Below are 22693 nucleotides of genomic sequence, written 5' to 3' on the forward strand. Positions count from 1 at the left end.
TGCATTAAAAATGTCTCCAACTTTTCAAGGAATGGCCTCAAGAATATGAAAGTCACGTGGTATATTGTGGCAGAACCCAGTAATTGTGCAGTTTTTCCAGGGCAAAATGCCAGCTTGTGGTTTGCAGCAGCAGTTGCATGTCTTGCAAAGGAGCTTAGTGTGACTCATCAGATCCTACTAAAACCCTAGGCTAAATTGTAGCTTACCATCACAGAAATATTTTTCAGTGTAAAATGTCTTTATCCATTTTGCACATCCTGTCCTCCTTCAATCCTGTGGGTGTCCCTCATGGAACTAGTAGCACATTTTCACTTGCAATGCAAGTTGTACACAGATCTTTGTATTCTTTCTGAGATAAAAGTATCCCACACATAGGCAGCTAGAGCTATTGCATTATGTTTACAGCATAATTTTTAGAGTATAATTATGTAATTCCAAGAGTTTTCATAAAATCAACACTGAAACAGGGAATATATAGAGATTTTTGTCTCTATACTGGGACAGATCACTTTTTAAAAGAACTGAAGATTATATTTTTTTTAGGATCATATGAGAGACACTGAATTAATTTAGAGCAAAATAATGATTTCTTTTCAAAAATTCTACAATCTCTGTTGAAGGAATAACACACAAAAGTGAGAGTCCAAGGAAACAAAGAAATACTAATTAGCACCATGACCAGAAGTAACAATTTGCAACTTTGGAAAAGATATACAGAACAGCAAATTTTTAAACAATTTTTGGTTGTAAAATTATTTACTTTCACAACAAAAAAAAACCAAACAGAAAATAAAATCTATTGACAAGAACTCTGTATGTTAATTACCATATTTTGTTTTATCTGTGATAGTATATTGAGATAAATATAAAGAGCTATAATATTTAATCGGTATGTACATCAGCACAAAGAAAGAAACTAATTTCTCAGATTTCTATTACACATAGGAAAAAACATGCTTTTTTTAGTAATGGTTTTGTACTAAAATTTTATCAGAAGAGATATTACAGAAAATCTCAAATATTGGCCTGGATATTTTTGAAGATGAAAAAAAAGTAAGTTTATGAAAGTGGAAAAAATAACAGGCTTCATCAAAACCCATGAAATAGGCAGAGAGAGACCTGTAAGTACAAACCAGATATTTCATTTGTGTGTCCATAGATTAATACCATATAATGAAAATAAATCAAATGGAACTGTATTGATTAAAAAATACAGATATGAATGTTATATGGTCTGGTCAGGGATAATTTCAACAAGTTGACCTTTAAAAAATTATCTTATTTTGTGAAGATCAGTGAGTCCTTAAGTGACTCTTACTTATTGGAGAAAAGAATTAACCACAGCATCTAAATTCTCTTAACTTCTCACCTTACTCCACTTAACACACATTGAAGTTGCCAGCTGATGTTGGCTTTTCTCTTATACCTCATTTGATACCTATTTCAATTTGCCTCATGCCTAAATGGATGGGTGCATGGCAGATTTCCTCTTGCATACCTTAGAAGCGATTCAGTTCGATAGGTTTGTCTTGTGCATTGTATCACAGAGCACTAAAATTGTCAAAATTTGCCTGACATTTACTCCTGTTAGTTTTTATGCAGTGAACAAACACAGCTGGGAAATACAGTTATGAAAAATACAGGGGAAAACTGCAGACAAAATCAGTGGCTTAATGCTTTCTTATCCCATTACAAACTACACCCTGCAGGTTAAAGTCATGAGAGGTCACAATATGCAGAAAGGATGTTGCACCATTTGGGAAGTGCTGATTTCTGCAAGGTCAGAAGGCTTTGAAGAGGGATCTGGACAGGCTAACAACAGGCTGAAGCCACTTGTGTGCGGTTCAACACGACCAAGTGGCTGGTCCTGCTCTTGGGTCACAACACCTGGCAGCACCACAGCCTGGGCTAAGAGTGGCTGGAAAGCTTCTCAGCAGAAAAGGACCTGGAGGCGCTGATCAACAGTGGCTGAACATGAGCCAGATGTGCCCAGGTGGCCAAGAAGGTCAGTGACATCCTGGCCTGTGTCAGCAATAGCCAGCACGATCAAGGCAGTGGTTGTGTCCCTGTACTCAGCACTGGTGAGGTCTCACCTCAAAAACTGTGCTCAGTTTTGGGCCCTTCATGGCAAAAAATACATTGAGGTGCTGGATAGAGTCCAGAGAAGGGCAACAGAGGTGGGGAGGGGTCTGGAGTACAACTCTGATGAGAAGCAGCTGAGGGAACTGGGAGTGTTTAGCCTGGAGAAAAGGAGGCTCAGGAGTCAGGAGTGACCTTATCAATATTTACCACTGCCTCAAGGAGGGTGCAGCCAGGAAGGGGGTCAATCTCTTCTCCCAGATAACAAGGTACAATGAGAGGAAATTGTCTCAAGTTACACCAGGGGAGGCCTTAATCGGCTATTAGGAAAAAAAAAAAAGAAAAATGTTGACAAGCACTGGAACATGCTGCCCATGGAAGTGGTAGAGTCACCCTCACTGGAGGCATTTAAAAAACAATTGCCCAGGAAAGCTGTGGATGCCCCACCTCTTCAAGTGTTCAAGATAAGGTTGGATGGTCCTTTGAGAAACCTGGTCTGGAGAAAGATGTGTCTGCCCATGGCAGGGGAATGGAAACTACGTGATCTTTTAGGTCTCTTCCAATCCAAGCCATTCTATGATTCCATAATGCTATGGGGTGCTTAGGGATACGGTTTAGTGATGTGCTTGGCAGTGTCAGGTTTATGTCTGCTCTCAATGATCTGAAAGGTCTTTTTCCAACCAAAATGATTCTATGACTCTATGATTATTATTTAATTGAATTCTGGCCAGAAATAATGTCAAGATGAAAAGGAATATGGGGAAAAGTAAGTTAGAAAAGCCAGAGATTAAATCATCCCCTCCCTACAGGTCTTTTTTTGAAGAGTGAAGTCAGAAAAGGAGGAACTAAAGGAGAATTTTGCTAGTAATAGGTTTTCTCCAGAAGGGAATTGAGATGGACTGAGTGTCTACATCTGCTCATTGGTTACAGAAATTTCATTAGAAGATATGGACATCTATTTAAGTCAAAGTTTCATGATATGGGGTTGAATTGTGGTTTCTGTGGGTCTGTGGCATGAAGAGCAGGAAAGGCTGCTCTGGGCTGAGAATTGAAGAGTTCTTTTTATGCTGTGTCAGCACACTAGCAAAAAATAGACATCTGATGTTCATTATTTTATTGCAAGAATTTTTACAAAGAAAGTAAATTATTTTATATGGTGCAATGAATCCAGCAACGTTCTTGCTTAGAACTGGTACGATGGAGTCTGGGAAAGGATTTGTTTTAGTATGACAGATAGTCCAAGGCATCAAATGCTTGAAGCAAAGTTCTGTAATCACTTTTGAAGAAAGTTAGTCAGAGAGTGTGTTCCTTCCACCAAGTGGTTACTATAAATCTCAGGGGATGGATGTGCAACTGAGAGCAGGATGCCTGTTCTCAGCTTGTGGAGCTGGCAGAGCGCTTCTGCAGTGACACAAATCCAGGGGGACCTTGGAGAAACTGAGCATGAACATACATTTCAGGAATGACTGAGTGGGAGCAGAGTGTTGAACCACACCCACCCTCTGTATTTTAAGTCATCAGTCTGAAAATGCCCAACAAAAACAAAGCATGAGCCATGACATTCAAATAGTTCAGTAAAGATTTAGATTTCCTAAGTTTTACTACAAGCTGACAGACCAAGAAATTCCTATTGACTTGTGTGCTATAGCAATAAAACCACTACTCATGCAACAGGCAGAGGTTTGGTAGTGAAGCTTGCTTCTTGCATCATATTTCAAATGCAATTTTTCCAGGCAAGACCAAGTTCCCTGCATGGCAGCTGGCTGCATTAAGATAGCCCAGCATCATTAGAAATGTATCTGGGCACCCACAGAGCTGCTGTTATGGCTCTGGACTTGACCATTTGCTGTAGGGTTTGGTGTTCTCATTCTGACACCCCGTGACTCAAATCACCTCAAGTAAGCTGAGGTCATTTCGTGGGGCTCTGGGAACACCGAATGCCTGACCTTCATTTCCAGGTTGCTGGTGATGAATTCATCAGCTCTTTGTGCCACACAGGGTGCATCCACTCTCTGACTACACTCAGAGCCAATCCACAGGTGACTGCCAAGGACGCTCACTGTTTATTGCCGGGTAAAGTGCACAGAGATGTTTTTCCTTGTTGGAGTGAGAGAGATCACTCTGTGCTTAGCTGTGTTGCTCTCAGCATGGGCAGAGAGGGAAGGACAGAGCATGAGATTATCTAAACCAGGGCTGCCCTCAGTTATGTGTTCTTTGCCAGAGCATGTCAGTAAGGATTAAGCACTGTTAGCCTGGCAGTTTGCACAGCTGCTTGAATGAAGTGTCATCTCATCTATGGCTTTTGGGGAAGATGTGGGGAACTCCAGCAGGGAAAATAAATGTCTGTGGCATTCAGTGAGGAAGTGTTACTCTTAGTTAAACTCTCCTGACCTGAGTGGAGCTTTGATTTTAGCCTGGATCACTTGGCTCTGATATTTTGCTTAGCAGAATGAAAATCTGATTTCTTTAGGATTCTTCTTTTGGGAGACCTCAACCCCAGCTGAGATGAAATTAGCTTTTGAAATATATCCTTAAAAATCTAAAGTAGCAGAGATTGCCCAGCTTCCTTCCAACAGCAAAGCTTGCAATAAAATATTTCTTTGAGCAGAGCCCCTTTTGCCAGACCATTTTCTGTGACCTTGTAGACCCAAAAGTTATTTATTCAGGCAAGTATATTCACTGGCACAAAGAAGGTCAGAAAAACACACATTATATACTCTGCATCATCAGTTAGACATACACTGTAGTTAATTTTAATAGTCAATTTCTGCTGAACAGAGAAAGAAGGTGATTAGGCAGTAGAATGAGATGCAGTAGATACACCGGTTCTTCCTGTGTTTCAACCAATAAGAGGTTTCAGCAGGGATAAGTGAAATAACTCAATCACCTGTTTACTTTCTGATTCCTTCAGATAACAAAATGCGTCCATGTGCTAGTGGTTAAGGTACCAGAGACTTTGGTATTCAAACAACATCAACATAAGGAAAAAATAGGCCAAGTACTAGTCAGTAGTTTGCTTCCTTATTTTTATATTATCTCTTTTTCTTTGACAACTGCATAGCTACACCCAGAGAAGTAGTAATTATATCCAGAACCCAAAGAGGTCCATCATAACATGAAAATGTTGTGACATCATAGTCCTTGGTTAGGGAAATTATAATGATGGCAGAGGTTAAAGCCACAGTGTAGGACAGGCAGAGAAACAGAAGAACCTCAGAGGAGAGTTTCTTGCTCAAAAAAAGCATAAAACTCTCCCATTTTGAAGGAGAATTGTCACAAGGTAAGACAACTTACTTTTTAAATGCTTTTTTGTGTGGGGATGTTTTTGCAAAAATTGTTCAAAGTGGTTTAAAGCCACTCATGGGTGAGCTGGAGGAGAGGAAATAATGAGAAACAAATTCAGTGGAAACAAAATTCAGTGTTGATGGTGTGACAAGGCAGTGAAGTAAATTTATGAACTGATTTGATCATGGATATTAGCACCTCCTTTCCTTCCAATGTGAGTCAGAATGAACATAAACATCAGAGCTACATGGAAAAATGTACCACTGGGTGGGGGGGAGGGTAGCAAAGGACAATTAAAAAACCCTTACCTTTTTGTAAATTTTTCTGTTTGCATTTTTTAAATATTTACTATGAAAAGAAGCACAAACAGTTGAAATAGCTTTCCTGTTTCTCTTCTGACTGGGAGGAGAAAATAAGAGGACCAAACACAATAAATTTCACACAACCAATAAATTTCAAAGATAACTTCAACTAAAACATTAGTGTTATTTTTTCTTAGATATGCTAGTGAGCCAGTATTTTCTACGCTGTGAGTTGTATTATGGCAGACAAAAGTACTACATATCACATTTTATTAACTTTTCAAATATTCTTGGATTGTTATTTCTCCGGAAATAACAGAATATGCTAAGTTAGAAGGCTGCTATTTCAATAATTATTTAGATGTTCACTTTGCTTTTCATTTTTAAGGAATTAAACGTAATTTAATAAGTTTCAAACACTGATGGACATTGACCTTTTCACTACGAGATCCTCAGAAAAATCTTAGATTTCAATTGTCTCAGCCATGTGCTTCTGCCTTTGTGCAGTATAACAACCTTGTTTCTCTGAGTTCATTGGAACCAGCAAATGACAAAGGGAGCTTGTATTCCAAAGCACACTCAAAATTTGCTGTATACCCATGACTAATTTTAAATTTGAACTCTATCTAATAGAAATATTGAGAAATCTCATGCTGATCTCTTCTTGATGCCAGCTATGACTGGCTATAATAGCTGAGGTCAGACCACTATCCCTGATGTGTATTCTCTACTCACAGAATTTTCTTTGGTAAGAAACTATACTGAGGAAGAATCCCACTTCTAGTTCAGGCTGGCCTAGTGCAATGAAATTAAAAATATCATGCACAGCCTGATATTTAATGGTCCTCAAGACTGCAGGAATTCAACAGGGCTCAATTATTAAATTGGTATCTATCCAGATACTTTCATCTATATGTATATACTAAGATTTTTTTGATCAAATATATAAAACGTAAACATGTGGATAGCAGAATATGCAATGAAAATTTTTTATCATTATCTTAGCCCATATGAGGACTTCCCCCAAAATATGTTCTTAGAAAGACAACAAGCAGACCTAGCTATGATTAGATTTTTCTTCATAAGAGCAGAAAATTGCATGATGTAAATATTGTTTTTATTGTACAGATGTGCTGTAACAAAGAAAAATGCATGCAATATTGCATTTTCTCTACTAAAAAATGAAAAAAGTTACAATAAAAAAGAGTAATCCTTAGCCTGTATTATATAAACTTAAAGAAATGGTAATCAACTTTGATGTGTGGCTAAGGAACACATCTGTCTGTATGATTTATGACAACACAACCAGAGAATAAACTGTTCTTTAAAAAAAAAATGTATCCTCCCTGTAAGAGGATATTCTGCTCTACAATGAAGCATAGATTTTTTTCCATGTTTTTTTTCACTAAGCTAAGAATTGTTATTATACATCTACAAGATGTAGTTTCTTAGTCATTATAGAAATCCTTACCAGTCTCTTCTGTATAGAAGCTCAGAGTTGTCTGTGAACAGAGAAATGATTCCACCTGTTTGATCGCAAAAGAAGGAAAAATCTTCCTAAAAAACATAATCATAAATCTGAATTAAATTAATTAAACTTAAGGAACTTAAGTCTCTTTTTATTTCTATGAAAAAAATAGGGTATGGAAATAGGGCAAGATGTTTTCATTATTACTATGTATTTTTAATGCTCCCTAGTTTGAACAGGACATTTCAAAAGGCTAAAAAGAGTTGCAGCTTCATATTTATTTGATAAAATTTCCAATCAAAGTATCAGCCATAGTAAAGACAACACAGATATTATCAGTACTGGAATTTAATGGTGACCCCCCTAACTAAACCAGGGTAAGTTGATGAACTATCACAAGGAGATTAGCTTTCTTTTTATATAGATATAGACTGTATTTAAAGAAGTAAAACTTTTCGGTATTTTGGCCAGTGGATTTGATTATAAACACAATATTGCTTGAGCTAGAAGAGAAGTGCTTGAGACTCTTACATGGACTCCAATGCCCAGACTTCCACAATATTCAAGTGCAAACTAATAAGCAATTCAATGTTTTCCAGTGGCCTGCAGTCTTATCATCAACTTAATTTTAGATCAAGGTCATTAATGTGGGCTGAGGCTTCTTTTACTGTGGACCAGCTACCACCCCTTCAGTGCAGGAAATAACATGGCATGATAGCAGAATATTCTGCTGAATTAAAAAAAACCAAACAAACCCACTCAATGAAGAGCCTAAAATCTTTCCCCCAGTGTTGTTCTTTGTTCCCCCAGTGTTGTTCTTTGTTACAGCTGTAATGAAACACTTTCAAAGGTATATCTCACCAAGTCAATTTATGCTACTGGTGCTGGCTGGACCTGACAAACTGGCTGCCAGGGAGAATGATGCAAGAGACTCCCGTGCAAAATTTCTGGATCTCTGCCTCAGGGAGGAAGCAAAGTGTGCTTATATATTTGTCACATTTAATGGCCTTTTCAGAAGGAAATTGCATGTCCTGTGACATCTATGGGCAGGAAAGGTGACTTAATAGAGAAAGGGAAGGTCTTGCATTAGTGAGAACAGAGTGGCCAATTAGTAATTCTACAGTCATGGCAAAGTTATGTGATGATGTTTATGCAATACTGGATTTAGATGGGCCTGGAGGAAGCTTAAAAAGAGGAGGAGGCATGGGAGATGGATTCAGGCCCTGCCTCTGCATTAAGTCAAACACCCTATAGCATTAGGTTATGTTACTCTACAATCATATCTGCTTCTGCGTCTCTTTCATTCATCCTGCAACATTTATCACAGAGAGATCAGAAATGTCTTAAGTAATTTTGCATATGGAAGAAATGCAGTTGCTCCACTTAATAGAATTTGATTTGGAAGGCATACAGCAAAAGAGATCAAAAGAGAATATTTATCGCAATAAATTATTTGTTTATATAACACAAAAAAAAAGTTAAAACACCTAAACAAAGACAACCATTTAGAAACTACCCTCTATCCTTTTAAAATCTGCAACATGCCATTGGAGAAGGTTTTTACTTTTTCTTCTATCTCCAAATTCTATTATTTGTCACTGTACTGAAATGGCATGAAATTTACACCAGAATGACAAGACAGCTGTATTATTGATGACTCTATTTCCTTCCCAAATACCATAATATTTAACTATTGTCACTTCTTAAAAAGAGGAGAAATGTGTGTATGCCTGTATAGTAAAGATGTAATAGTAGAGAGAGTAATGCAAGTAGCAGAGGCAAAGATTTTGAAAATATGAGTTAGACACAGAATGTCAGATTCCACAAAGTCTCAATTCCTCAATTGTAAGACAGGGCTACTGCCAGTGCCAAAATATCAAGTAGAGTGGAGACCTCTGCCCAAGGATATTCCAAAACCTATTACAGTCAATTTAGACTCTCTGCTGATAAACTTTCAGTTGTGCCTCATCTCCATAACAATCTTGCTTGAGTGAGTTCAGGGAATGAAACTCATAGAATATCTTATTCACTTTGAGTCAGATTTGGGAAATGCTCAGCATTGCTCCACATCAACCCAAGGAAGAGAGAATATAGCTCCTCATGGACTCCAACATGGCATCTTGCTTCTGTGGCTGCGGGACCCAAAGGTAGCCATTAGATTTTTTTTTTTCCTCTTTCTTTTTTTTTTTTTTTATGCATCTAGAGCATAAAACAGGTTTTTATATTCTTCGAAGACCACCCATGAAGTTTCCTCTTTCTCTTTCACAAAGCTGTTTTTCATTGGGAATAATACATTTGCCCTTATATGTGCCAGCCAGGAAAAGCTTTCATTAATAAATTCAGTTCTGAAAATGCCTGTGTTCATTTTCACCAATAAGTTCTAAGACACAGGAAGTGTTTCTGCATCTCTTTCCCTGCTGGTGGGTTACCAAAATTTTATGCACACATGGAGAATTATGCATAATATAGCTTCTAAGAATGTTTATGTCAGCTGGAGACCACAAAACCTGACTAGCAGGAATTCTACGAACTTTCCCCAAAAATTCCGCTGGGACTTTGCCTTTCTGTGAGTCTAATTTTGAAAAGCCAGTTTTAAGAAGAACACTTTTGCAGGTGACTTGTAGAGTAAAAATGATAGGTACAATTACATGCCATTTCTCCATTATTAGAATATTTGCATTCAAATGCTATCACTGATCGTGTAATTATTATGTCTGGCATAAAGTTTATATCTGCAGAAGACAAAAATATATTTTACATAACTTTCTATCTGCTTGCAGCTTATCTCAAGACTTTGTGACAAACACTTCTAGCATTGGTTTAAAGCCAAACATCACCTCTTAGAGCTCCTCGCTTATGCAAATAGGGATGTTTATGTCAATGAGAAATATTTTTATGAAAATGTATCCACTTGCATCTTTAGTTTTTTGTACTTGATGACATGCTGTGACAGGACACTTAAATCAGGCATAATTGTGATATGAGTCTGTCCAAACTTTCCTTACAGTGAGGAAAAAAAGACCAGACCTTCAATGCCGCATTTGATAAAAAAAAAAAAAAAAAAAAAGGCTTGGAAGGCTTGGAGAACACTCATAGATCTTAGGTGAAGAAAATTAAAGCAAGCTGGTTTGAAATATCTCCCTCTTGCCCAGTACAGCTTTCAGATCAAGATCTTGTTCCCAGTCAGCACTGGGATTCCTGTTACCTGGGACAAATCTACTTTTTCCCTTTTTCTCCATATTTGCTCTCTGCTTTTTCAAGAAATCTGTGCTACAAACTCAGTCTTCCTTCTCATGCTTCCTCCATCAACCCAGAGAACCTTTCTGAGCTTGTGGTGTAGGTATGGACTCCCTCATTTGCTCCCAGGAAACAGTCTCTCCTTCCAGGGCCTCCTGTCTCATCTCAGGCTCAGTAGTGCAACAATGTGAGCTCATGGAATTCTCTCTTAGCTATCACTTAGACCTTTCAACAATATATTGTATATAAAATATAATAATTACAGAGTGAAAAAAAAGTTCAAACAAGGAAGACATGTTTCATCCAAAATCATTTATTTCAAGTGCACATAAGCCCACTAATAAAAGAGCTACGAAAACGAACACTTTGTATGTGGAGTTTTCCACAGATGAAACTAACCTAGTGAAGTGTATCTGAAATACCTGTTTTACTTAAAATTGCTGTATGTCTGCAAAAACTCATAGTTGAACAATTTATTTTCAAATTGGACTTTCAATTGAGCAAAAGCTAATCACATTCACAAAAAGCTCTCTGCTCTCTCTCTTCCTTTTGTCTTGTAAGAAATAATAAAGTGAACAGAATTTCCTATTAAATTTTTGCTGGTTTAACAGGGTGGTCTACTCCTTTCAACCCTGGAGCAGTTGTTAGGGGAGCAGGGAGCTAGAACTGGACTTGGCTGCTCGTATTTGATTATCAGAGCCAGCTGGAAAGGGGTCAAACAGTGCCTATAAAGGACTGAGAAACCTCAGCTGTAAAAAACAGCAGGAGGTAGTTTGGCTCCTGTGATTGGCCCTGAAGTTTTGGGAGCACACAAGGAAAAAGCAGTGAAGATCCTACAATTTTTTTTAATAAAGATTTGTTTTTCTTTCTGCATACCTATGTGTGTGAACATGTGGGTTGATCTTCACATTGCCATCCCTGAGACATTGAAACACTTGTGAAGTAAAATGTCTGAAAGAGGTACAAGAATGTTGCCAGTCAGTCCTGGCAAGATGACTAGGAAAGATGAAAATCAGTGGTACTTGTTCTATTTATTACTGGGATGTTTACATTGAGCTTCACATGCATTAGAAAGAAGTGCATGCACCTGCAATCTGAATTTCACAAGGGATTAATAATGTCGGGTGCTTAAACTTTCAATGCCTTTCCTGAGAATCTGAAAAAAGCCTGAAATTTTCTTTTTTTAAGTATATTTTCTGTGATGCTAAAAAGTTAGTTTAGGAAAAGAGGGGAAAAAATCTCAACAGTAAATAATTTAATTTATTTAATGAGTTTTTTGGCTTAGAGATAAACTACAGAGCGTTTCCACATCTGATCTAAGAAAGTATAGTCTTTTTAACACAGAGTATTAATCAGAAACTTTTGTATGGAGAATGCTCTTTTGACCAGATGATAAAAATATAAAAATACAGCTGCTACTATATCTCAGGAAAGTGTTGATAGAGCTGTGACAGAATCACCACAATAATAATATTTCAATATAACTCAAATACTGCTATAATTAGGAATGTGCTTTATTCAGCTGTTGCATGTTGAAGTCAATACTTAAGTTAAGTACATACATATTGCAGGAACTAGAAAAACTTTGACTATGAAGTGGTTTAAAAGCAGTTTGTTTTGGGATGGATGGTGTACAGCACTGTACAGAGAATGGATTAGCAGGATGGTTACAGAGCTTGTGTAGTGACTAAGAAAACTCTAGCAGAATTGGGATGGTAAACCTGTTTAATACTCAGGCACTCTCTTGTCTTCCCAAATAATGGTTTAGAATCAGGTTAAGAAAAGACAAAACATAAGAATCCATAGAGGTATCTTTTATGGCTTCTATACCAGATTGCTTCTTAAGTGGTGTTTGTTAGCCTCCTCAGATCTAGAGCTGTTAGGTTTGATGGTTTTGCATCAGGTCTTGTTTCCAGAGTCAATTGAAATGTCTTTCTTCACTGGGTTTTGTCCAGGTTTTAACACAGGGCAGAACAAGGTCTGAAATTTGTCTTTAGCCTGCAAAGAAGAACAACAGTAGGGAAAAAAAAAAAAATACAAGACTTGCTCTCTGGAGAGCAAATCAGCTATTGTTCCATTTAGCAGGTAAAGTAATTTATTTCATTTTGAATTACTGACAGTCTAGGTTGCCGAAGATCAGATACTTTATTATTGAGATATTGAAAGTTTTTTCCTATTTACTTTAATTGTGTATGTTGTCTTCTGTTTGACAGTCGATGTGGGCAAAATAGCAGCACTGGTTTCTCCCACTGGATGAGTTTTTCTCTGGCAGCTCTTTAAAACTAGACGTTAGAATGTCTCTCAGTAAACTTCTTATAATACATTTGCACAAGAAAATTGTCCTGTAATGTCATTTGTTTCTTCTTTATTTCAAAATGTTGTAGCATAGTTCCTCCTGTTTCAATCACATTTAGAAAGCCAGAGCATTTCAGTGAAACTGTAAATCATGATCCAAATATAGAAATTTTTTTGAAAAGCATGTAACAAACAAGACCTTGCCTAATTTTACGTGAGAATGTTGCTAGCTTATTTGCCAAGGAATGTTAGGCATTGTGCAAGCACATATTAAAATACAAACTGTATCCTAGAAATCTGTAGGGTCCCATAGCATCTGCCATCAGAAATATAACAAAATTAACCAACGCAGTCCATGTGTTCCAAACAGAAATCGTTAATTTGAAATTTTCAGTGAAGTGAGTCAACTGTAGATCCAACTGGGTTTAATTCCATTTGGACTTGATCTTTCATGGATGCATTCCATACAGAGAGTATTGAAAAGCCTTTTTCTCTGCTCATCCATGAGCCCCGTCATTCTCTAGCATCTTGACATCCAGGGTGTTTTCTAAGTCCTGGAGCAGGAAATAACATCCCAGGGTGTCTGTGTTCATGTGATGGGCATCACAGTGGTGAATTTGTGCCAGTGCCTGAAAAGTTCATTTATGTGAGCAAATTTCTTGTTCACGAGTGACAGAATTTCTTAAATATTTTTTCATTTACCTTATCTTCTTCCACATTTTCAGGTTAAAAATAAAAAGGGTCAGACTGGATGGAGAACAGACATTAATATAGGTGTAGAAAGGTCAATTATTTGAGTTCTTCCAGTCAAGTGTGATTCACTTTTACAGCTGAAGTTTAAAGTTAACTGCTCCGAGCTACTCCCATTTGAACTTGGCTTTCTGATCAACTTCCTTAGCTGGGGCTTGTCTTTGTGAAAGCCCACATCCATGTCTGAGTCGATATTAAAGTCCAAAACGCACGCAGGAGTTCTGCATGGCCCCCAGGCATTCTGTGTCGCAGGGCTCTGGCAGAGCAGTTCCCTGGGGGGTGCTCCTGCAGGCTGCTCCTGCCAGAGGGTGGTGCTTGCAGTGCTGCACTCCTGCAAACCTGCTGCCCTCCTGCAAACCTGCAGGGCCCCTCTCCAAATGAACATCCCCTCACTCCCTGGCCTTCTCCCAGAAGAGATTAACTGAGTGGGCCATGGTAAAACTGCGCTGTAATGTTTAAAAATGTGGAACTATTTTATTTCAATATCATTCACCTAGGCTTGCCTTTATAAGGAAATATAACTTCATTCCAATCAAAATCAATGCATTTAGAGGTGGGGGGGATGGAGAAGGTTCCTTCGGTTGGATTTTATTTTTCCAGTAATGAGACAGTCTTAACAAACGCCTGTTGCAAACCAAGATGACTTAACTTCATTACAGAAAAAAACACCTGATTCTGTATATAAGTGCAATATGACTGTGTTTCATCACATGACCCCTACCATGCACATTCCCAAATCTTACTGAATTTAGAACGGTACCTGTTACATGGTCAAGACTTTGGGTGCTTTTAAACAATGCTGTGGTAATTGATTATGTTCTTATTTCCTGATCAGAAGTAGGTAAATTTCTAGGTTTTTCTTTTTTTTTTTCTGCAAACTTGTTGAATTTTTTAAATATAAAATTATTTTCCTTTAGGACTATCAAAAGAAACATCAATCAAACTGGATAATTTTGCTTTGACCATTAAACTCTTGTGGCTGTGTGAGGTAAGATCTTTTGCTCTTTTTTTTTTTTTTTTTTTTTTTTTCTTTTTTGACATACATTTAAATCGGTTGAAGCTAACAGTTCCTTCCTGTTTGTTTCCCAGGTATTAAGAATTCTGTGCAAATTTAATATATTCCTTAAAGGGCCTAACTAACTAGTTCTCTTAAATTCATGCAAAGGATTAGAATTCAAGTTTTGTTTAATTTTCTGTTAAAATCTCAGCCAAATGTTCATCCAGACATTGCTGATCTGATGGAGACAGATAGGGTACTATGCTTGTAATAAAGCACAGGTAAAGCTCATGATGTGCCCTATAGTTTTGGTGCTTGATTTGTGTTCTGACAATGCCATGCCTGCTTGTTGAGGTGGGACCTGGCACACCAGGACATTGTTTGTACATTTTGATTTATTTGGGAAATTTCAGTGGATGGCCACACCAGGGGCCTTCCTCCCATGGAGCTGGGAATCGAGACTGGTATTTCTGCCTGCAGGGCAGAGATGCTCATGGTGTGAAAGTCTGGTAGGATGGTACATACACTACTGCTCTGAACTGTAAATGTTGTTTTCATACGTGTTAATCTTCTTGTTCTGGAAGAAAAATCATTTACAACAGACCACTCTTGCAGGCTCAGCTCTTGGCTGGATACTTTGATGTCTGAAATAGATTCAGGTACAAGAGCTCAGTTACTGCACTATCAATCTATGATTGATTTGACCAGCACAAATTTTTAAAATTAAAACTTCAGATGGGAAAGTAAATCCATGAGGTTAATGCCCCTGTGGTTTTTAATGTTCCCTTTTTTATAGGAATTGTGACTGGCCATGGGATAATTTTACTTGTGTGGACTCTGGAGTAGTTACAATCACTATTTGTATAGATTCTTCTCACAGGGGTTGGCTTTGAGCACGAGTTTTACTTAGATATTCTGAATTCTTTTGGAGCTGCCTCTTTTACTTAATTACACTCTGCTTGTTGTATAGATACAACTTAATATTAAGTGGTAAAAATACTTGTTTAGAGTTGCATCCTTCCAGGATATGCTTCTGTGAAAACATTAAAACATCTAATTGTTTGCTTGGAGAATTTTTTCCTCACCCAATGTATCAGCTGTTGCCTATGGAGCAAGGTACACAAAGGTTTTCTCACATTTCTGTCCTTTACCCCTGGAGTTACATTCACAGTGGGGGAAAAAGGGAGACAAGATTTCCCCCTCCCTTACAACCAAGAAAGAGTTCTAATAGTTTAGCCCTAAGTGTTTAAGCCATGCTCCAGTGCTGCTGAATCTGAGTTTGGCATCATTTGAAGGAGCTTGCTGAAGTGTGAAAGGCAATGATGTGGGTATGATTAAAAAGTATTGAAAAATTATAGACCACACTGCAAGAGGCCCTCATTCAGGTGGATGAGGTCAAGGTAGGTTAATACACAAGGAACACTTTTGTAGCTGATGCCTGTGTATGTCAGGCAAAGGCATATTAAGAGCTGTTTCACCAGGTGTATCCTCTCCTTCACCTTATGGGCCAGACTGCAATTGGCAGAACAAATTTTGCAGTAATAGGAGTTGATCTCACTATTCATAATTTTAGAAGGGATTGCATCTGCTAATACACAACCTGTACTTAGTTCTCTCTATTCTATGTATTTGGTATAAGTATTTCATTTCTGGCTAGATGAGAACGTGAGCAATAACGGAGAAGAAAAATTGAGACTGGGGTATTTGATGTAACCCCACAAAAAACACAGGTGACTAAAGTTTAAAAGGTATGATGAATTTTAAAGGGGTTCCTGCTTCCTTGAGTAACTATTTCCATATCTTAATTGAACCTATTAAAACTGTAATATAAAGGTTTTACTTTGGGCTGATTTAAAAGTAAAAGCAGTATGCTAGCAAGTGGCAAACTTCCAAGATAACCACACACTTTAGGATGGGATGAATGTCATTTCCAACGCTCTGGAACTATGATTGACCCCAATTTATAGATATTTTTTGATACTCAATAATATTTTAGCCCCATTTTCATGGCTGTACCCCAGACTATAGATGAAAGCTAAGTATCTGTTTTCTTTTTTTGGCAAACAATGATGTCCTGATTTTTCCAATCTAAATTGCCCTCCAGGGCACTAATAAAACAAGTCATGGCTCACAAAGTAAATTTCCTGTGTACTAATTGAAAACGGTTTCAAATTTATTAAGGTTTCAATCATCTTCCCAAGATCTAATGCTTGCACTCATGGTTCTCAATCTGACTGCTAATATCCTTACCTGAAAGGAGAAAGAAGTATTAAGGATACTTCTCAGGTATTTTAAAATAAAGTGGGGTAGAAGGGGGAATGAAAATAACAACAGAAAACCACACATATCATATTGTTGAATGGGGTTTAAGACAACATCTGAAACTAAGCACTCATTCTCATGAAATATTTGGGTTTATTGTACTTGCCAAAACTGCCCCTATACGTGTTCCCAGACATGGTTGTAATGCATGGTCTACCAGGATTTGCTGCTAGACTTCGTTCTAAGGTGGTACAAAAGGCAGAAAAGCCACAACATTGGTTCCTTCTTTTTTGCTCGGCTTTCTCTGTCATTGCTGTGTAAACTGCAGGAGACGGAGAGGGAGCAGGGCTGTTGAAATGTCCCAACTTTCTCCCCCTTCAAACCACATCACAAAGAAGTGTAAGTGCTGCGCAAACCATCCCAGAGCAACCCGCAGAGAGCCTTCTGCTCTGGGCTTCCTCTCCCCAAAATATTGTACTGGGAGGGAAGGCACTTGTCAGATTTTCTGGCACCACATTTCATAGCAGAGTTCCTCCAGCAAGGGAACCACAACCTCTTGTGCAGACTGAATTAATAACGTGACAAGAGCATTTGGCCTCCATGTGGATGAGGGCTGGCTGGAAAACTAGAACTCTGGCTTCTGAAAGATTTCAGGGTTTAGAAGTTTGTTTTTTATTTCCTTCATCATGCTAAATCAAATTGTGTAAAGGAAAAACAGGGTAGGAAAAAAAAATCCTCAACCCCTATGGCCTTATTTTCCTAAAAATAACAATATATTAATGCTCTAAAATAGTTCAATTGTTATGAAGATCACCTCTGATTAAAAAGCAAAACAAAACTTTATTTCTCTCATGTCTTCAATAAAACCCAGGATAAAATCAGTAAAATCAAATAAAATAAAATTGTTTTTATTGCAATTGTTTTGGTTTGTGCAAATACTTAAATATTGGAAAATAGACCAGATGGCTTGATGAAGATATAAAAATGAAATTTCTGTGGGCAACTGTTCTGTGTCTAAGGGAATATGGGAGACCACAGCTCAAATCACATCCATTTTTTGGTTCATGGTGATCCCTTAGGAAAAGGATGGTGAGGTAAAACCCTGATTGTGTAATGTCTCCAAGGATGTCGCTCTGTGCACCCTATGTCCTTGGAGAATACAGTCTTTCTGATTGTCATTGCATATTTATACAAAATTATCTTCACTGGACCATGACACACATGCATTAATTCTCTATCCTCATGTTTTGTCTAACTAAAAGTACAGTCAAGGCAAACTCCCTAGGGATAGTGTGTTATGGATCTATCTGAGAAAAGTTTCAAACACAAACCTTCTCAAAAACTATTAATTTTCATTAAAAGTAATAATAAAAAAATGTTCTAGCAAATCACAATTTTTGGGTAGGAAAGGGACTTTCCTGGAGAAGTCCCATCCATCTGCAATGCAGATGGCCTTTGTTCAGGGTCTGAGCCATGAAAGCTGCATGGAACAGCAGTAAATCCTCACGAGGTGGATTCCAGCACCAGCTGTGTGTTTGTGCTGTACCTACTGTACCTTTCACCCACCCTGCCTTTCCCCTTCCAGCACAAGAAGCAGCACTCAAAGTCTCCCACCCCTGCTCTACTTGGCTCCAATTCTAAACACTGTGACTTCCCTCTGCTTACAGAGGTGTGTTCTCTGCTAGCATACCTAAAGGGACCACGTTAATATCTGATAGCTATTTTATCCAGCCACAGATTCTCTGTCAAGACTCATGTTCATGGCAGAGGCAGCAGATGAGCAGCGGTTGCAATGCTATAAACTAATTCCCAGATGTAGAAGAGTCTAGTTGTAATGGCTGCACTGTACATGTGGAAATTAAGTCTAAACATACTGCAGTCCCCATTCGCTAGTGAGCCAATTAAAATGTCACTCATGACAGCAGCATAGTAGATACTGTGTTTCTCCTTCTGTTCTCTTGTATGCATATCATCTTGGTATGTTCATGATAATTTATGGGAACAAAAGATAATACAGACATTTCACCATCATATGGTTTTTGCTATGCTATGCTTAGTACAATACTACACTTAATCCCAAGGACTTTAAGAGACACCTATTGAACTCCAGTAACAACAATTCCTTTCAAACTGTTCTAAGCAGCAGTTGCAGTTCTTCAGTTTTTCATACTAGTATTTTCCTATAAAGCTGCAGTAGATAATCTATCACTTAATGAATATTATAATATATAATCCATATTTTATGCAGATGTTTGGTTTTTTTTTTGGCAGGATTGTACTCCATGATTCCAGTCAGAATCATGATGTGATTATGAAATCTGTCAATAGTCAGATGATGTCTAACGAAAAAAATCTTGACACCCATTCTGTAGATTCCTTCAGATATGAGCCTAGTTTTGAAGTAATAGCAAAAATATATTTTATTTTAATAGGCAGTTTTTACAGAGATGATAACATCTGATTTTCAGCTTTATTTCTCATCATCATGAGAGAGTAAAATATCTTCAAAGTTAGCATAAATTAGGTCTGCTTTTGCACCATTTTCAGTGATGGAAGAGAATAAAGCTGGTTGCTGCTTGAGGTTTTTTAATTTAAAAATCCTAATGTTAAAAGCTCAGTCCTCTAACACAGGTTATTTTACATTCAGAGAAAATAGCATTTTTGGTTCTCCTTTGCAAATATTCAGTTTCCTCATTATCTTTCCCGTGAGAAAGAGCAGGAAAAGAACATTAATTTAGAGGGCACTGAGGCTGAGAGAATAAAGGGTCAGAGATTCACTGTCCTCCAAAGTACCACGCATTGATGAGCAGGACTGCTGTATTTAGTGACAGACCTTTATCTTTCAGTGATGTTTAGCTTTATAAGGAAATTTGTATTTTCTTTGTCTTTAGAAGGGAAGTATTCCTACACCAAAGTTCATTCACCACATTTGGTTACTTTTTTGGAGTTCCTATCTCAAATCTAAATTTACATGAACATTGACTAAATCTCATTTCTGAAGACTTTTTGAAATGAGATGGGAAAATTACAATGACATCAAGCATTCTAAATAGCACATGAGTTTGGTTTCATGGGTTTTCTCTGGTACCTTTTATAATTACTTAATTCAATTAGCTTCCTCAGTATTATGAAATTCACTGAAGGAGAACCCCAGCTTAGATAAATAAAGAATTGAGTTTATCCCCAGATATCATAGAAAAATAGCTAGACATCACTTCAAAAGATTTTAGTATTTGGAAGCAACACTTAATAATATTAAAAATTGCTATGAGGTCACCAGTGCATTTCTGTTCCTACAACACTTCTATTTGTTCCAGTAGGGGTCCAAATATTTTGGAAACTGACTTCCATACAAATGGTGATTAGAGAACTCTAAAGCAAATAAGCTATACCTTATCCAATTACCTTGGAGCTCTCGCAAAGCATTTCCCCCAAGAAAAACACACTCACCAATCCATTTAAATTTTATAATAGCACTTTAATGATATATTAGGCACAGTCAAAAATGGATGAAATAAACAAAGGAAGAAGTATGTGTTCCAATTTAGAGCACAAACTTCTATAAAGTTGCTTGGAATAACTTCTGCTAGATTTATCTCCCTATTGTGTTTCTTTTTGTCTCTGCATTCCTGTGCTAGGAATTAGGCCTGAGAGGGAAAGCTATACTTTTAGCCTAGCCAGGGGCCAAGTACCAATCAGGCTATCTGAACATTCCTCTTCTGTTAAAGGCAAACCTCACTCTAATAGAAAATCTCAGCTATGTCCCAGGACAATGCTACTTCAAAGGTCAACATGTCATTCATGTCTAAGCTTCAGGGACATAGTAAAACTGACATTTGAAACCACAAGCCACAGTGTTTCCTTGGGATTCTTTCTAACATGTCACCAGGAATGGCTGCAGAGTCACACAGTCAGAAATAAACTGTGGACTCAGTGAGGACACAGGCATCCAAAGGGAAAGCAAAAGCAAGGCAATGTGTGCAGCAAAAAAATGTTTCTAAAATGCCAAAAGAACATAAGTTGCTATTCTGTTCTCAATATATGGTAGCTTGATTCAAGGGGGAAATATAGATTTTTAGGAATGTCAGCATGAAGATAAACATCACACTCATAGGTCAAGGGGTTGAGGAAGAGGATATGTTCACCACATTTTCTGGCTTTCTGCCCTACCTATGAAGCTGAACATAGTTGTACAACAAGTTATATGTGGTTATGATAATCATATTTAGAGACATATTGGCTATTTTGTTATTTAGAAAGTACATCTGTATCTTCCCAGGAGGAAATGCAGATTTGTTTCTGAGCCAGCTGACATAGCAAAAGGAAAATCTGCACTGTCCCTTACTCAGCTGCACAGACATCCTTTTCTTTCTCCCTGACTGCTATTTTAAGTCAGTGTAGGATGAACTTCATAGTTACTAAATTTGTGTTGATTGCTTTCAAGAACAGCTTGGATAGGTCTGTACAACTTTTTTACTGAATTAGTGTTAAGTGCCTAATTTTTTCTTTTTCATTCTTTTAGTAAATTTTCTTAGTTTAACATGATTCATTATATCATAAAAAATATTGAAAACTTTCTGTGGTACTCAAAGCTTATTTGTGTTGTACATGTATGTAATCTAGCCTATCATAGAATATATATCACATATAAATATCTCACTTTGCTTTGAAGAGGTATCTGCTTGGAATTCAATGTCATCAAAATTAGGGAGGTTCCAAACTGAGATACTATTTTGTACCAGAAAAAGGTCTCTGTAATTAGATCTTTTTTTAAAAAAAAGAACAATTAGAAGGGGTTTTTTGTTGTTTTTTTAATGGGATGTATCTATTTTAATTGTTTTGATTTTGTATTTTCTTCACTTTGGAGTGTTCTTCTATAGGGTATTCTTTATGGATTTTCATCTGTACCTATAGCCTACCTTGGAATTTGGAAAAAAATCAAACCAAAACAACCTCCACTTCTCATAACAAAAGTCATGTAGAACAGATACATGGGGCAACCTGTGATTGCTTCTGCTATAGATTTTTAACAGTTACATGGGCTTCAAGTCTTCCCTTTCTACAATTACAAACTGGGAAATGAACTGTCCATAATTAGACAGAATGATCAAGAAACAGTCTATTTATGCAGAAATCTCTGTATCTCAGTCTGTTACGGATGGTAAGTAACGATTTAGGAAAGCTGCACAATCAAATGAGTACACATTCTCAACTCCCCTGTCAGTGAAACAGTGGCAGTCATCGATTCCCTTTACTCCTCTTGACTTCTGAATTGGAATAGACAATTAAGCTATCTTAGCTTTCTCATAAAGCTTGTCTTCCCAGTTGGAGCAGTGTGAAAGGAAGCTGTGAGAAATATTAAGAAAAATAGGGCAAAGAAAGAGATATAAAGATTGATTTCTCTTCCCTTAGTGAGTGTTAGCAATTAGGTAAACTGATTTTCAGTGAGGTCATCTGTCACAATTGGAAGCTAATTTGAAAATGGATTAGCTTAGGAAGCAGCAATTTCTGCTCCATGGGATTCCACAGCTAGTGATTCAATTCTGTAACAGAGCTCATAAACTGGCTGAGATCAATGCCCACCTAATGTGCCATTACACCCCGGGCACACTTCAGTGACAGCACAGGCAGCCCTGGCTGCAGGGAGTTTCCCTGCTGGCTTTCCCCTGCTCCACACTCGTGTTCCACAGGTGTGTTAGCTGATTATTTTGCCTAAGGGATTAAACAGTTTAGGAGAATTAGAATGGGTTTCCCCCTGTCTTGAGAATGAGCTTCGTACTCTGAGATCAGTAGCATCAAGTGAGAAGGATTAGTTGGCACACCCTTTTCTTAGGAAAGGGCTGCATCTGCTACATGAATGCAGGATTCTGCAGTAGCACAGCAGAGACTAATACACCATCTCCTGGAATTTCCAGTGACAAAGGACATGAGTTTGGTCAGATTTCTGGGGCTGTGTGAGCACACAGGTAGAGAAAGATAATCTCCTGCCCTGTCCCTGCCTCATCCCAAGAAGACTCC

The 22693-nt window shown here is 37.7% G+C and overlaps 1 protein-coding gene across 3 annotated transcripts in view; it reads left to right on the forward strand.

The window, feature by feature from the left end:
• Nucleotides 1-22693, forward strand: part of SEMA3A (semaphorin 3A) — a 322842-nt gene that overhangs the window by 72122 nt on the left and 228027 nt on the right. For all 3 annotated transcript variants that reach the window (XM_038153363.1, XM_038153364.1, XM_038153362.1), the window contains exon 2: nucleotides 14334-14404. The gene's annotated coding sequence lies outside the window, so the exon portion shown is untranslated. The remainder of the gene's footprint in view (nucleotides 1-14333; nucleotides 14405-22693) is intronic.

This window comes from Motacilla alba, chromosome 1A (assembly GCF_015832195.1).
Source record: "Motacilla alba alba isolate MOTALB_02 chromosome 1A, Motacilla_alba_V1.0_pri, whole genome shotgun sequence".
Classification (NCBI taxonomy): domain Eukaryota; kingdom Metazoa; phylum Chordata; class Aves; order Passeriformes; family Motacillidae; genus Motacilla; species Motacilla alba.